Source organism: Rhinoderma darwinii, chromosome 3, assembly GCF_050947455.1.
Source record: "Rhinoderma darwinii isolate aRhiDar2 chromosome 3, aRhiDar2.hap1, whole genome shotgun sequence".
Classification (NCBI taxonomy): domain Eukaryota; kingdom Metazoa; phylum Chordata; class Amphibia; order Anura; family Rhinodermatidae; genus Rhinoderma; species Rhinoderma darwinii.
This window is the reverse complement of record NC_134689.1, coordinates 21,954,452-21,972,461: the sequence shown is the minus strand read 5'-3', so window position 1 is coordinate 21,972,461 and position 18,010 is coordinate 21,954,452. Positions and strand designations below refer to the sequence as shown.

Below are 18,010 nucleotides of genomic sequence, written 5' to 3'. Positions count from 1 at the left end.
AGAGTTGTGTATTGGTATTTTTCTATTCTGTTGCAGCAACCATTTTTGCTTATGTAGCAGGAAGTGCAGCCATATTGGTTGTCACCTCTGAAGTAGCTTCTTGTTAAGTTGTCACTCCGTTATTAATGCTGACAAATTGACTGTTGCTCCTCTGTTTCTGGGAAGTGAACTTAAGTGACAACCAATATGGCTGCACTTCCTGTTACCTACGCAAAAATGGCCGCCATAACAAAACACGATGCCAAAATCTCTCTAAAACAAACATGTTATGAGGGCTCATTGCTGTAATGTAGGAAAAATTTAGTGAGGGAGATAAGTATTTAAGTAGCTGCTTTCGCGTACCTAAGGCCTTAGTAGACATGGGAGCTTGATTGGTTGCTATTGGCAACTTCTGCTTACACTAGCTTTGTGCAGAAGGCCCCCACTGAAGAGGATTACCATTTAAGGCCATCTCTGCGGAGCCCTATATGGCGGCACGCATTCCCTACTGTTCTGTACATCGCCATGTGGTGCTTCTGTGGCATTATACTTATGAAGAAGAACTTCATAATAAACCATCCAATGGAACATGACACAATGGGCCTTATTTATCAAAACTGTCTTTGTTGACCATGACAACCTATCAGAGCTTAGCTTTAATTTTTTAAACTCTGGATAAATGATATAGGACCTCTCATTGGTTGCTATAGGCAACAAGGTCCTTTTTACCGTTAGACAATTTTGAAAAATTCGGCACAATCCGATGGATTTTATATGAATCTGAAAGAATAAAACGGTATACTTTTCATATGAAGTCTGCCAATCACGACGCGTTTGCATGCCGCTACTTCACTATTTATGTGACTGGCGCTACCTTATGGTCCTAGTTAGAAAAAAAATATTTTTCCATTCTTACAGGCTTAAGGGCTTTTGTGGAAATTCATGAGCAACCCCTTTAAATGATCAATTATATACTTGTTTGTTTAATGCGTCTTTTGCTTTTAATATCTAGGCTGAAATGGAATAAGCGCTAAGGGCCTGTTCACATCCGCGCCGGGCTTCCGTTTATGGAGACGTCCATATATGCTGCTGGCCGAAACTGAATCATGCCCTGGGACAGGTTTCTTAATGTATTTACGCAAGGACTTCAGTCTCGTCGTGAGTTCATTAGGGATGCACGATGCATCGTAATTTCGATGCTGTCCAGGGGCAAACAGTTCAATACCGTCAATTCATGGATTTCAATACTAAGCTGTGCGGCCGCACAGCTTAGTATTGCAATAAATGAAGAGAACATGGCGCGCATGCACTGTACAGCGGCCGCAATGTTTTCTTCCTTCAGTGACCGCCCCCACTCGTCATTAGTGCCGGCTGCGTCACATTAGGAGGGAGGAACGCTCGTCCCTCCTTCCTCTACTGCCAATAATTCTAATCGGACTATGTGAGAAGGGGGAGTGAGGGGAATGTTGCGAGCGGCTCTAGTGTCGATTCAGGACCGCGCTGCAGTGTAGTAACAGACCAGCCACAGCCAGGTATTAGAGCAGAGCAAAAGCTTGAAATAAAGGCACTAGTATTTTTTGCAGCCAGCATTGACGAATATTGGGGTTAATGTGACCCACATTAACCCCAATGTTGCCAATATGTGAGGGAAATTAAGTCTCTTATTAATGAAGGTTTTATGAATTTAGTACCTCTATATGCCCCACATTAATAGTAATTAAACCCTTCATGTACCTCACACATTAATCCAATGTTGTCTATTATGACTGACGTGGTACTTGATGGAATCTCTTACTATAATGGGCAACATTTAGTCAATCTGTGAGGGAAATGATGGGGTTAATTACTATTCGGCAGTAACCACATGGCTGTGTTTGGTCCGTGCTATACGAACCGTATGTCACCCGCGTTTCCCGGACCGAACACCGTTTAAGAAGCCGGGCTCCTAGCATCAGTTATCTATGATGCTAGGAGTCCACTGCGCTATTGAGTCGACTGAGTCGACTGCGCTATTGATTCCGTCGGAAAACCGGAAACCTGCCGGAATGGTGACGAACGGAAACCATTAGCGATGTTTCCGTCACCATTGATATCAATGGTGACTGAAACGGAAGCTGTGGTTTCACTTTCCGTTGCGGGGTTCAACCGACGGAACCCCGGAACGGAAATGAACGGTGATGTGAACAGGCCCTTAATCCCATCATTTTCCTCACAGATTAACCCAATGTTGCCTGTTATATTTATAGTAAATGGTCAAGTACTTCGTTCACAGTCCTAATGGGCAACATTGGTTTAATGTGAGGTACATGATGGGGTTAATTACAATTAATGTGAGGCACATGGAGGTTCAAAATGATAACACCACGTGCCTCACATCAGAAAACGGAAGGACATTTTTGTGGGCTTTTTATTGTTGGCAAACGATCGTTTTGGTATTGAGTATCGCAATAGTATCGGTATAGAAGTCCAAATTCCGGTATCGTGACAACCCTAGAGTGCATATCGGTGCTGAAAAAGTGTCTGAAAACAGCAGGTCCGACCTTTTACTTTGAGACACCAGCATGTGCCGTGGTGTTTAATCTGCTGCACGGCGAGAGGGACCGGCGCACCAACCTCTACCATTATTTTCTGCTTATACAGCCACCTATGTCAGGTTCAAGCATATTTAGATCAGGGCTACACCTAGACTTTTTGTAGTGCTACTTATTGATTTTAACTATTGAGCTGCAGTCCACATGAATACATAGAGTAGCATGAAATCTTGCGGGCTGCAGCTGTCACTCATTTAATCAGTAGTACTACAAAAAGTCTAGGTATAGCCCTGGCCTTCGTACTTTTTATGTAGATAGCAGATTGCTCCTTTAATATTTGTAGCCTACTTGCATTTTGCAAGGTTCTTTAGTGACTTGTTGGATGTGGGTATCGGAATTCAGGCCTTGAGTGCAGATCTATGGGTTGGGGCAAAGACCTCTCAAAGGGGTACCCAACTCTGATTCTTGAGGAGGACATGTAACTGTCTATATTAAAAAATTAGCGCACTACATGCATGTACAGGTACTATCTATAACTTTTCAGATCTCTGGGACTGCAACTGTTGTCATGGACGTTGACATGTTTGTCCAAGTCCGTACTAGAGTCCCTAAACTCGCAGCTACGTTTGAGCTCTATTTTTTTAGCTTGCATGTACAGGTGTTTAACAAGCGAAAAACCACAGGTGCTGTAGGTCTTGTGGTCCCAATACTGACTAAAATACAGACGTATTATGGCTGTCTGATACCGCCCTAACTTTGTAGCTGTATTGCTGCACTTATTTTTAACAGCTCCTGAGTTATATCTTATAATTCAGAGCTTTATTCATAATTCTTCATGGTCATCGCTGGAATCAGTAGACATGCTTGAAAGGCACGTGCTTAACCGTTTAGCTGAGCTCCCATAATGCAGCAGGAGAGTTTGCTTTTCCTATATCGGATTACTGTATAGTGCCTGATGTAAAGCTGACCCTTCCCAGAATGCAGATCACCAGAGCAAGCTGTATCTAGACATTGAAACAGTGGGAGTTTTCCTGCAGAATTGTGAATTCGGCTCTGGATTATAGGGCTGGGTTCCCACAGTGCAGATTTTGCCTGCATTTTGTAAGCCAAAACCAGAATTGCATCCAGGGCAGGAGACCTATAAGGCCTTTCTTTATATATTTCTTTAGGTTCCGTTCCTGGTTTTGTCTTAAACGCATGCAAAATCTGCACTGTGGGTACCCACCCTAATACAGGATGTAACGCTGCATTAGCACAAGATTAGTAATGTATTTACAGAGTTGCTCCCCAATCTCTTGTATGCTTTTGAGCTGCAATTCCACTCTCGACCTATGGACAAGAGTGGCGCTGTTTCTGTGGAAAAATCCACACTGAGGAGCCCTTCTGCAGAACTATTCACTTTTTGGTGGGATTACACATTTATGTCTATGAAACCTCTAGAAAGTATGGAAACTAGTGGCTGTACCTGCTGCTTACATGACATGGGTGACCATCAAAGGGACTCATTCATTGTCATTTGGCTATGGTGCTACTTTTGTCACTATGTCCTTGATTTGGCTTATGTGCCCTGAAGCCTCAGGCAATACTCCTCACCTGCCAGAGGAAATAGCGGGCCTGTTCATTTGCCTTTAAAGCAGCCACACCTAGGGGCACCTTTTTGTGTTTGCTGTGTAGGTGGAGTTATTGAGTTTCCATTCACAGTCCTCTTTAGGGTTACTGATAACATTAACATTTTCTCATATGTTAGGCTTCGTTCACATCAGTATATGGGCGCCGCAGGAGCTTTCTGTCCGTGGAACCCATGAACGGAATCCAAACTGAAACAAACGTAAACCATAGGTTTCCGTTTGTATCCCCATTTGATTTGAATGGTGACGGATCTGGTGCAAATGGTTTCCGTTTGTCACTGTTGTGTAAGGGTTCTGTCGTTTTGACGGAATCAATACCGTAGTCGACTGCGCTATTCATTCTGGCAAAACGACAGAACCCCTGCACAATGGTGACAAACTGAAACAATTTGCACCGGACTTGTCATTATTAAAATGGTGATTCAAAGGGAAACCTATGGTCAGTTTGGATTCCGTTAATGGGTTCCCATGAACGGAGTCCCGACGCAGATGTGAACGAAGCCTTAGAGGATTATGTAATTAACATTGCATTACAAAGGACTTGTTAACAGAGGAGAGTTTATATTTCATTTGAAACTCCAGTTATATTAAGGTGGTTTTACACAGGCAGATATCGCCCGGGTTTACCACTTTTAAAATGAGCGCCAATTAAAAACACCGCTAGTTGATTGGCATTTGTTGCTCCCTTTAAACAGAGCAATGATCGTTTAGTATGGGGATGTCCATGTAAAAAAATGGCATGTGAACATGGACTTAGATGTCAACTGGCTGCATACCTAAAACGATCTAATTGTCGTCTTATGCAGGTTGGTGGACACACACATGCCGGCCACACTAGCCAATGATCTTGTGTATGGGCGCCTCTTAACTCTATGCTGTCGTCCGATATTGGGGGGACGGGACACGTGCAGAGAGAAAATTTAGGGTCAGTGGTCGGGCAAACAATCGTACGTATGAACTTATCAGCCGATGTGATGTGTAAACGGAGATGTGCTGTAAATGCATGGGGACGAACGATTGTAGTAATAATGATACCCTACTTCCCCCTTATACAAGTCCGCCAAAAAACACATGATTTAGGCTTCCATTGAAATTTTTGAGCGCCGTGTGAACAAGGCCTTATAAAAACATTCAAGTTTTTTTCATGTATTTTCAGTCTTGTATGTACGACCTCCTCTCCACCGAGAACAAGGAACGAAACACGTCATTCTTGAAGTCAATTAGAAGATCTGCTACCAGAGTAGTCCTGACTGTAAAGGCCCTATTACACAGGCCAAACGAGCGTTCGTATGAACTCTCATTCCCAATCATTGCCCTGTGTAAAAATGGCAAAGATCAACCGGCAAACGTTTATGCAGCAATTAATATTCTCGTCGTCGGCTTCTCATCTCCGTGTGTAAACAGGGAGATGTGCTGCCGACATGATGGAAAAAGGAATGGGAACGAGTGACCGTAGTAACGATCGCTCAACCACATACGTAACCAAGCATTACTCCATGTGAAAGGAGCAACGTTCAATGAGCTGCCTCATTGATTGGCGCTCGTTTTCACAGCCAGTAATAGGACCTTAAGGCCCTGTTTACACTGCGTTTTTTCACCTGCCTGCACTCTTTTCCGCATATTTTGGCCGTGGGCAAAAAAACTCAGCGAATATCGCTTTCTCTGCCTCTCATTGAAGTCAATGGTAGAAGAGAGACGGAAATGGTAGGTGAGAGACGCTTTGTCCCGCGAGCGTTTTCTCCACTCGCGGGAAAACACCGTCTCCCATTTGAAATCAATGGAAGGCGTTTCCAGATGTTTTTTGGCTCGGTTTCCACGTCAAAAACAGCAAAAAAAAACAACAACCTATATGAACATACCCACCCCTAAGGCCGGGTTCCCACGTTGCGTAAACGCTGCAAAATTTCTGCAACGGAATACTCTGTGCGGAAATTCTGCGGCATTTACAGTAGCAGCAAAGTGGATGAGATTCAGTAAATGTAATGCCCACGCAGCGTAAACGTTAATAAATTGACCTGCGTTTTGCAATTAAATTCTGCAGCATGTCAACTTATGCTGCATTGTTATTGATTTTTCGTTGCGGGTGTTGCGAAAGCCAAGTTTCGCGACTTTTGCGGCATATTCGCAGCGATTACTCCGCAAAAATCGGAACTACGTGAAATAAAAAAAATCATACTTACCCAAAACGCCTTTCTGCAACGGAAATTCTGTCTGAAAAAAACGCACCACAACGTGCGGGTTTCCGGTCTGATACACTGCGTGGTTTTTACGCCGCATATCCGTCCTGTGGGAACCCGGCCTTTAATCCCAGGTTCACCAGCATTGATCGTTTGATTTCCTACTCCCATTCATCTAGATCTATGGTATACCACATGTATCCCACGTTTATGGACAATATTGGAAGATCGTCGTAGGTTTTTTTTTTAGTGAGGACTACACGTGCCAATAATATACTGTAAAAGTAAATAAAATTGGGTTTACGTAGATGGGCAGAATTGATATATTTTTGGAGTGTCGGTATTCCATCCTGACAGGTGCGTTTATATAGTGGGAACCCACGATTATGCGTATTGTTCTGTTAATCGTTTAATCTCCTCCATTCCAGCTAAATACGCCTGCTGTATAACTGGGGCTCGGGAGAGATCAGAGGCTGTCGGCATATGCTGGTTTTGCTGTCCTTTGCAGGGAAAGCCGCTTCACGTTTAGTCTGTGTCCACCTAAAACGAAAATGTTGCATGAATAAGATCCACGTGATATGTAAAATTGTGGCGTTTGTGTCCGTGCCGCTACCCTTCTTACACACCGATGTGAAGGTCATCGTCCTGCTAGAAGATCCACATAGATTAGGAGGATTTCTATAATTGTCCTCTATTTTGAGATCATAAGATCTTCATATCTAGTAGTGAGGATTTGTTTTTGGGGTTTCTCAGCCAGCCGTGGTGATGACGTCACTTGGGTTTCCTGAGCAGTTTAGGCCACTTTTGACCTTCACTGGTATTTTTGTCAGTGTTATATCACGAGCAGATGGTGGTAACACGCTGGTCACGTTTTCATCCTGGTGATAACGGCTCCTGCCAAAACACTAGCCATCACTGATTTTTTTATTTTTTTTTATCTGTATGTTGTAATCCATTGAGGGACAGTCTGACGGCACCCGAACACATTAGGCCACCTGAAAGGGGCCTAAGATTGCAGCGTGTTAATTTAACGTGTCCAGTTTAGGTCCAACAGCTATCTGAAAGGGTGATAATTGTCTGATCGTGAGAATGGGGGTCCCGAACCCACTTTTCCAAGTAACTACCTGACCAAAGTGAGCAGGACCTTGAATGGAGCGGCAGTCGAGCATGTGCGATACTGCTCCATTCAAAGTCTATAGTAATAGGGATACAGCCAAGTACAGCACTATGCATAGGTGATAAGTGTCGACTCCCCTTTAAGGGTCAGTTCACACGGCGGATTTTGGTTGCTAGGTCCCGCTCTAAAATCCTTCGGAATTATTCTTGCCGTAGGTATGTAGACTCTTTCCCCCCTCCCCTAATCACTTCATAGGGAGTTTCGGGCAGGACGCTTCTTTTGTCCGCTAGCTGGAAAAATCAGCCAGCAGGAAAAGAAGCGCCCGTTGACATGAATAAGAGGCGGAATTTTGCGGCGGGTTCCGCCGTGTGAACAGGTCTTCAAGGGCACGGCCAGAAGTGTCGGAAAATTTGCGCTTCATGTTCTACAACATAATCGGCGCGATCCATGTGGATGTTGCGGATTCCACTCTATGCATTGCAAATCCACCATGTTTGACTGTGGCCTAAGTACACGGCCAACTTATTGCATGATGTCTGTTGGCTTTAAAGAGGAAGTATCACTTATATATTATATTGTAAAGTTTCCGTCATTCATATTAATTTAGTAACTTCACAAATTGCTATTTCTAATTTAAAGGAACCCTTCTACTACATGAAAGAGGTATTTGTCAGAGTTGATTTACTCCTTAAAGGGAACCTGTCAGCAGTTTTGAGGACTCAAAACTGCTGACAGGTTCCCCTTTATGGACCTCTTGTTCCCACCAGTCTTCACATGTCTTGGGCACATCACTCGAGCTCTTATCTACTTTAATTTTGCCAGATATTGCTTAGGGCAAAATGGAAATGAATAAGACAAAGGAAAATGTTGTGCAAGTTCCCAAGTCTCGACCTCTTGGCCTTTAACGTACTTTTCTCCTTTAAGATCAGGGCTACACCTGGACTTTTTGTGGTGACTTTTTTTTCAATTTTTAACTATCGAGCTGCAATCCAGAGGAATACATTGTTCAGGAATTATCACAACTGGTGCCAATGAAAAGTGGCGTCGTTGTCCATAGCAACCAATCGGATTTCGCCTTTCATGTTTCAGAAGCCCTTTAGGAAATTTAAGCAGTGACCTACTCCACTTTTCCTGTGCACCAGTTTTAGTAAATCTAACCCATTGGAGGGAATTCCAGTTTTCTGGCATATAGAAGTTAAACGTTTTGGTGCACCCCATAGTTGGGCTAAAATTTTAGACTTTTTTTTTTTTCGCCACTTTCTCAAACTGGTTAGAACAGGGGGTGGATTTCTTCTGAAGGGGACGGGGTCTCCACAGGAATGACAGGTTTACTGTAATTTACGACACTGGCGTAAGCTATGGTGCAAATCTACTCCTGCTTAAAGCAGGTGTAGATTTGCGTTTCTGTTGCATGGACCGCAAAAGATGCGCTAAATTTATTGAGGTGTGCACCGCTTAATATATTTGGATGAGATTTCCGCTGATGCAAATTAGTTTGGCTGGCGTTAGAAATGCACTCCGGTATGCTGAGCGGAACAGTTGCCGCGGCAATCATACGACGCTTGGATAGTATCAGAGCACGTGTCTAATTCTTTGGATCCATGCACGGTACTCTTTGGGCGTTGTACTTTTGCCACGACAACTGTAGCGCTCCACGTACAGGAGTGTCACCACCCCACGATGTTAGTTCAGACAGGAGAGTATTACTGGAGGGACACTTTAAATTTTGGAAAAGCTCACTACAAAAAGTCTCGGCGTAGCTCTAGCCGAAGGCCTCATGCACACGACCGTAGCCATGTGCACGGCTGTGATTTTCGGGTCGGCCGGCAGCGGACTGTGCACATGGCCGCGGCCATTATTTTCAATGAGCCTGGACTGCAGAACACGGCCGTAATAAGGCATGCCTGTTCTTTCTGCCGTCCGGGCCCCTGGGAATGAATGGGGCCGCAATTCTCCCGCAAAAGCACGTTTGTGTGCATGGGGCCTAAGGAGGATTGTAAGTATTCATTATTCAGTCCGGTTTCTACCCATTTGTCTTTGACCTCAAAGACCGAAACCCTGTATACAGTACATCTAGAGCGCAATATAATTTTGAAACGTAGACACGGCCGATGGTCGGGCTACCAGTAGAGAAGTTTGTGTATACACCTTGGTAACGAATTTGTGTCTTGACGACTCTGACTCCCATGTTTTGTTTTTGATCCCTATGACTCCTCGTGGCTTTCAATCCTGAGGGTTGTGGTAACGGCGGGTATGTTTGTATACACGCTACAGGTCCCTTCTGCTGTCCGTGCTACGTGAACCGGTCTCGTTGCTGATAGATATTGGCAGTGTGTACGGTGGATTTCACTATACAAGTAGTGTTTGTAGAGGATTGACCATTTGGGTGGGGGTTGCTTACATTTGCTTATCCTCTCCTAGGTGTGGAGGAGGGGAGACCTGTTTATCCAGCCAGCCCTCCCTGAAGAAATGCCAGAGACCTAGTGTTGTGACCTGAGTACTTTCTCTAAAACCAGTTTTCTCAATGAAGGACACGGCATGTGCGGGGAAATGTGTGATGGTGATTTGGCAAAGCCTCTTAGATCTGTATTCAACGATTTAAAGGGAAGGTGTCATGATTTTTTTTATATTCAATTGCTTTTAATATAATGTAAACAACAATTTTATTTGTGTTGTCAGTTTCTACTTTTTATTGTATTCATACTTTTACTTCTCTATGGGGGCTGCCATTTTTTTTTTTTCATCTCTGTATGTGTCGATTAACGACACGTACAGAGATGGAATACGGCACACACATCCCTATAGAGAATGCAAACGGGAGCCGTTCCATTCTCAGAAGCGTGCGCTGTCTGAGTCTGAACTGCGCATGCGCCGCTCTCACACAGACCAGAACGAAGCTCGTTTGTAGACCGAAATCCAGGCGCCATTTTCATGTGGAACGGAAGCCACTGCCGGACAGTAAGATGACGACTTCGGGCCATATGTTCAACGAAGGCGCAAGGAAGAATAGTGTAGGCGGCGGCAGGAGCAGGTAATTTATGTTCGTGTATGATGTACGACTGTGTGATACTGTCTGCTGAGCTGTAGAACCTCGTACCACTGTGCAGTCGCTCAGAAAATGGCGGCACACAGTGTAGGAGGTTTGAAGACCTTCCTAGCCAGGATAAGGGAGGGGGGATTGTGTGAGGACACTAGAGGAGAGTGTGTCCACCCCAAATTGCAGCATAAATCAATGAGGTTGCTTTACCACAGTGACCATGCTGCAATTTTGGGAACTGCCCCTCTAGTGGCCAGCACATGGAAATGTTATAAATTAGAATCTAATTTATAATATTTCCTGACTTGTGAAAAAATTAAAACCAATGTGTAGTCACTTATATACTAATTGTTTAACTGAAAAAAAAAATTCTAGCGACACATTCCCTTTAAAGCTTCGGGGTAAACAGAGTCACATATTTTACCTACTCTTTCCATATCTGTGCATGAACCCGTATGTCTGAGTTGGCAGAGACCGTCAACGAGTGGAGGCAAGTTTGGAAATGCCAGGGGTAGACTGAACTCTGGCTCTACTATTGCACTTAATACTGCGTTTTGATGCGTTTTTACATTTTGATGCGGAAATTGGTGCAGATTTTAGTGCGTTTTTTCATAAAATTGTCAGATACAATTCGGAGATTGAAACGCAGGATAAATTGATATGCTGCTGATTCTAAAAAACGCACCGCAGATCAATTTGTGTGGAAAAATTCTGCAACGTGTACATGACGTTACTTGTCATCTCATTTGCTTTTCTGGTACTGTATTAGGCTGCGTATTTGATGCACAGAAATCCACTCTGCAGATCCGCACGTAACACGCGTCATGCGCACGTGGCTGGGATGTATGGCTAGTGCGATCGATGTCAAAATTCAGCCGCGATTCGATCCAGTGTTTGAATGTCAGATTTAATCATAAACTAATAGTCTACATTTCCGTCATTTTTATGGGGTTTTCTGAGAGTATGGACAACCGCATGCAGGAAATACATACGTGATTTATTTACCCATTGACCTCTGGTGGTGACATACAAGACCGAGTCACTTGACTGCATTGTTCCTCGCTTTAGCGCTGTAAATGTACGGTGCTAGCGCCATTGGACTGTGTGGTCACATGATTGGGGTTTATGCTGTACTGGGGGGCAGAAACTTTTTTTTTTTATATAATCTTTCAACCCATTTTATTGTAGTGTTGCAGTGACAAGGGTTATTTGGGGGGAAGGGGCTTCTTTTGATTTTAGGATCTGTGGTGGTCTGAGATCATGGCCCCCCTGCCGATGCCATTTTCTGGCTCATCATTGTGACTTGTTTAGGCTATGTTCACACGGAGTACATTGAGCGCCGCGGGCATAAAACAGCGAGATATACGCTTTCTCCTGCCTCCCATTGAAGTCAATGGGAGGTCGGAGGCGGAAGCGCCCGAAGATAGGGCATGTCGCTTCTTTTTCCCGCGAGGCAGTTTTACTGCTCGCGGGAAAAAGACGCCGACGCCTCCCATTGAAATCAATGGGAGGCGTTCTCGGGCCGTTTCTGCCGAGTTTTGCGACGCGGTTTCCGCGTCAAAAAACTCGGCAAAATACCCCGTGTGAACATAGCCTTAAGGTGGATTACCTCTTTATATACTGTTGGCTCGGCTTTTATCCCATACTGCCTTGGTGAACAAAAGTAAACTGGTCCTCTTTCAATGTGTCCTGCATGGGTATGTCCTATAACGTTTATATATGGGCGCACTGAGGCAGAATATATAGTCCACTATATTTATGTAGTGGGGTGCAGGTGGGCAAAAAAAATGTTGGGACCTTTTAAGATCAGTCTGATGCTTCAAAGGATAGACGTTCCATCCGACCATACATATCAGTTTATTGGAACTCCTCCATTTCCAGCCGTGCTCCTCTGAACGTGTTCGCCCGCTTATTAGGGTCCTCTTAACATGGCCCAACATAGACTGTGTATACGAGCGCCAATCAAGGAGACCGCTCGTTGGTTGGTGCTCGTTGGCTCCTTTCACAAGGATCTTTTTAATGACGACCAATCGTTAGTACGATCGCTCGTCGTCCTACATTTCTATAGTTTCGGCAGCACATCTCTGCAATACAACGCCTATACTGTACCTATGATAAAAATGTGGAATACTCCTTCCTTGAAGCATTGCTGCCATCTGAGAATATGGTGCAAGCAACATATGGTGGTACACCGTGTCCGTGATGTGGACGGCCATAAAGGGTCTGTGGACCCCGCATTGTTGGGTACATGAGCCCTTTATCTTTTCTACGTGTGAAGGTTGTGGGCCTAGGAGAACATCATGCCTTTTTTTTAGTCTGAGACCTCATGGTGGGACGTGAAACACTATAGTAGCATTGCGAAATCTGCGATAACCAAAGCTGCGGGGCAGTATTAGAAGGCGCTGGATTAGCTAGTCATGTTACAGAGCTGAATAATGCTGATGCAACAGGTAGACCGGAGAGAAGTCCTGGTGACTTGCTGCAGCCTCAGACCTTTGCTCTGGGCAAAAGCCACTAAACGACTGGTACATTCTGCCAAGTATTTTGCAAACTCTGATACTGCCTTGTTTCTGTGTTCGGCTGCATGTGTGTGTGTATATATATAATTTTATAAAGAAGTCGGAGCACATTGCAGCTTAACCAATGGGTGGGGGTAAAGAAGAGGTGGAGCAAACCCTTCCCAGCTGCTGGTTACATTCTGCCTAGGGTTCAGCTGAGCTGGAGATCCCGGTGATCGGCCATTGAAGATCTCAAGCTGTCGGTCATGGTAGGGTGGGGTACGTAGAGGTGGGGTTTCGGAGAGAGCTTTGTATTTGTTGTTGTCCAGGAATAACTTTTTTGCGGGTCTCTGGTGCTAGAGCTATGTATTTGGACAAGTTTATGGTGGTCTGTGCTTTTCTTTTTCTGATGTATGTTTCGCTTGTTGTGAAGTAGCTTGTCGGAAGGATTTTCTGTAATTTACTAAATCTTTCTGAAACCGATGTGAAAATTAAAACCACATTCTTTACTCGGGTAATGGGCTTGGGTCCGAGGCTCAGCAGATGAGGTGGCCCATGAACATTGCAGGCGTGATGACATCACCAGGTCCAGTCCTAGACATGTAGTGGCCATTCCGTCCCCCGCTGCAACATTATTTTTTGCATATAAGTGCAAGCTTGTATAACGTCAATCATTATGGTTTCCTTTGCCAGATGTGCTGATTGTGATGGTTGTTTTTTTTTTTTTTTTTTAATAAAAATATTTAATTCATATCAGTTTTGATCAAGAGTTCGGTCTGTTGCCAGCTGTACCATGAACCATATTGTATCATTTACTTTGTTACGGACGCGCGCTATGATATCAAAGATTTATTGGGTTTGCTTGCACACTCCAGTTATATTTGCTTTTTTGCCACATGACTATTGGTAACCCTTTAGTGCGTTACTCAAGGCTGGCATTTTACTGGTACTGCATTGTATTTGAAGTACCTGAAGATCACCCAAGTGTCAATGATTTCTCTGTGTAAAAGCCTTTAATAGAAGTGCGTAGTTTCCATTGTGCGCATTCCCATGGGTCTTGTAATCTTCCTTTGCACAGCAAGTACAGTGGGCACGATACCATCCTAAAGATTTGTCCCCATGCCAGCAGTTCTATTGCTTTCTGATCCTTCTCGCTCCTAGATCTGCCTGTCTGTGTGGGAGAGTAGTGCTGGTATTCTGTTTATGCACCAGGAAGCTCCGTATGAACCTTGCATAACACAGTGTTCTCACCAATAAGCAATGCTGCAGTCAATTGGGTCCCATTAAATCGCACTTGCCAGTATTTATTGTGTCAAAGTCCCTTTAAAAGGACCTCAAAAATAGAATTAAAAGGGGGGGGGGTTGCAGGAAGGCAACATGTCTGCCGTGGGACTTGCATGGTCTTAATTTCAGGCCTTGAGGAAGTTAAAACAAACTGCAACGTAAGTGCCTCCCCTTTTCGAAACTTTTTGCTTCACATTGACTAGCAGTCACACACACAGGATAACCCTGAGGGTATGTTCACACGCAGCATTTCTGGGCGTAAACCCCTCGAAATACGCCTTGAAAAACGCTAGTAAAACGCCAACAAACAACTTTCCAATGTAATCAATGGGGAGAAACGGCGTTTAATTCAGACAGGGTTTTTTTTTTTTTTTTTTTAAAAGGAGCATGTTACTACTACTTGGGCTGTTTTTCATAGGGTCAATTGAAAAAAACATTTTCTGCTTCAAAAACAGCTTAAAATCCGAGGCGGTTTTTCACTTGGAAAACAGATCAGTAATTTTCAGCCATTTTTACTTGTGTGAGTGAACATACCCTAAGGGTATGTTCACACAGCCTATTTTCAGACGTAATTCGGGCGCTTTACGCCTCGAATTACGCCTGAAAAGACGGCTCCAATACGTCTGCAAACATCTGCCCATTGCTTACAATGGGTCTTGGGGTATGTTCACACGAGGTCATTACGTCTATAATTGACGGACGTATTTCGGCCGCAAGTACTGGACTGAACACACTGCAGGGAGCCGGGCTCCTAGCATCATAGTTATGTACGACGCTAGGAGTCCCTGCCTCTCCGTGGAACTACTGTCCCATACTGTAAGCATGTTTTCAGTACGGGACAGTTGTCCCGCAGCGAGGCAGGGACTCCTAGCGTCGTACATAACTATGATGCTAGGAGCCCGGCTCCCTGCACTGTGTTCGGTCCGGTACCTGTGGCCGAAATACGTCGGTCAATTACGGACGTAATGACCTCGTGTGAACATACCCTTACGATGTTCTGTTCAGACGAGGTGTAATTTTAAGCATCACTTTCAAAAGACGGCGCGTAAAAATACGCCCGCGTCAAAGAAGTGCAGGACACTTCTTGGGACGTTTCTGGAGCCGTTTTTCATTGACTCCATTGAAAAACGACTACAAAAACGGCCATAATAGACGCCGCGAAAAACGCGAGTACTTGCAATTACGTCTGAAATTCAGGAGCTTTTTTCGCCTGAAAACGGCTCCGTAATTTCAGACGTATTTTGCATTTGCGTGTCAACATACCCTAATACAGATCACATCGAAGATGTGATCGGTATTAGGCCGGGTTCACATGTAGCTGATTTCATTGCAGAAAAGTTGATCTGTGGTGCAGTTTTTTTTTAAATCCGCAGTATGTCCCTTTTCATGCTGCGGTTTCGCTGGTTTTCTGTTGCAGGCATTCGCCGTTGAATTTAATGGGGAGGTAATACCCACAACAAATAGCAGTTGCAAAAACTTTTTGCAGTGGAAAAGCTGCGATTCCGCCGCAAAGATCGCATCTAAAGGAAAAAAAAAAATCCCTTACTTAGTCACACGAATGTGTCCGTTTTGCTCGCGTCAAAAACGCAGCATTTTTCTTGCCTTGCGGTTCCGTGTGACATCCGTGTACGGTGCGCGTCTGCGTTTTTTTTACACACGTAATTCATGTTTTTTTGTGTCTGCAAAAAAACCAAAGTGCTGTTTTGTTTTTTCCCCTCGTTTCTATAGCAACTGTTGCGTGAATCACAGACAGCATACGGATGACGTCCGTGTGCTGCCCGGTTTTTTTCACGCACCCATTGACTTCAATGGGCCGCGTGGTGTGCAAAGACGCACCAAAGTAGGACATGTAGTGAGTTTCACGCAACGGACACGCTGCGTGAAGAATAACGCATGTCTGAGTGGCCCTATTGATTTTCATAGGTCCGTGTGGTGTCCACAAAAAACGGGCAGCACACGGTCGTGACATACGCTCGTGTGAATAAGGCCTTACCCAGATCTCTCTGCTCGTGCGTCCAGCCCGGCCTCCAGGGATGATATTTCATCCCATGTGACTGCTGCAGCCAATCACAGGCTGCAGCCGTTACATGGGTTGAGGCATCATCCCAGGAGGACGGGCTGCAGGACGTCGCTATGGGTGAGTATGGGCAGCTGCTCCATTCAAAGTCTGTGGGAATAAAAGAACCAGGACCATTAGGAGGGTTCTACATGGGATTGCAGACATCCCTGGTTTTAGATAGGTTTTTAGGTGGGAATTTTTCCCGCCGGTATCTAGGCAGAATGGGAATTCTGCCTGGTGATTGGACCACAGCTGTGGCCTATGTGACAGTGAGGGCAGTTTAGGGCCCTAGTAACAGTCAGGGATTGGTGTAAGAGGTGTGGTCAGGTGACTAGTTAGGTGTATATATAAGCCAGGAATATGCAGTGGTCTTGGCAAACCTTCTGACGTATTCCTGGAATAAATGTTCGCTGCCCCCGGCCTCCCTCCCTAAATTTTTGTGATTGTCCTGTATTTATTACCACACCCTTTTGTTGAAAGGGGTAAGTCGCTCAGCAGTATGAGTGGACATTTATGTATTATTTGTGGTAGGCTTGAGCTTATGGCTGAGCCAGGTTAATAATTCAGGATGATGAAGTTAATGGTTTTTATTATTCAATATTTTATGGTAACTTTAATAAAAGGCCGTGGCCAGAATATTTTTAGCACCGCTCCAGTGTCGTGTCGATTTATTTAGTTAATTTATTAGTTTTTGATAATGGTTATTTTATTATAATGTTAATCGTATGTTTTATAATCCCATGACGTAGACAGCCAAGTACAGCGATTGGTTGTTTCCGTCAGTCCCATAGATGAGTATCGGGGATCCCGAGACTCGCGTTTTCGTGACCGGTGGGGTCCCCAGCGATCAGCTAAATTTTCAATTGATCATTTCCGGTTCTTGGACCAAAATGTTGGTGCCAGTAGTAAATTTCTAGGTGCATTGGCCACCTCGTTCCTGGGATTTGTCTAGCCAGCTATCTGAGCAGGCTACAATGGGGGCAGACGAGGCATGTGAGCATGAAGCCATATGTTGCCTAATGGCTGTACAGAAGTAGATTTAACGCTCCATTAAGGGTTATGACTGGTCATTGACCTTCACTATGGAGCGATGGAGATGGCGTGAACCGTGAGCACGCCATTGCCATCTGTTTATATAAAATATCATGCTCACTGGTGTTGATACTGGTGTAATGCGATCTCCGCTCTGTTACTTCACCTGAATCAACGTCACATGGATTCTCACCTCGCAAGGGCCAAACTTATCAGATCTGAGTGCAGAGTATGAGCTGTCGCCCTGCGATTGGCTTGGCACGTTGCGAGCATGCTTTGCCTCCTATCCATAGGGATTTGCTGTTCCTCCCAGCTAGCAGAGGTCGTCATGTGGAGCCTCCAGCACAAGTAAATAGTGAGGGTTTTTTTCCCTGTGCCTGGGTTTTTCTTTTGTCAATATATTTCATTGTCTTTTACATTAGGTCATGCAAATATTCAGCTTTGTAGCTAAGCGCAAGCAAAGAACAAGTATCTAAGATTGCCGGAGTATTATGTAGGACTTTATTTAACCCTTATTTGACAGATTCTGGACATTTGAAAAAAAAAAAAATAATTTGTTTTGCGCACGCACGCAAAGTCTGTTAGGCCTCGTGCACACCTCCATAGCCGTGTGCACAGCCCGTGATTGCGGCATGGACGGGCGCAGAGTGTCATCCGCGGGCTGCCTT

General features: G+C 44.5%; 1 protein-coding gene across 1 annotated transcript in view; it reads left to right on the top strand.

The window, feature by feature from the left end:
- The window catches only part of LARP1 (La ribonucleoprotein 1, translational regulator), a 59,136-nt gene that overhangs the window by 4,305 nt on the left and 36,821 nt on the right, over nt 1–18,010 (top strand). The gene's annotated exons all lie outside the window — the stretch shown is intronic.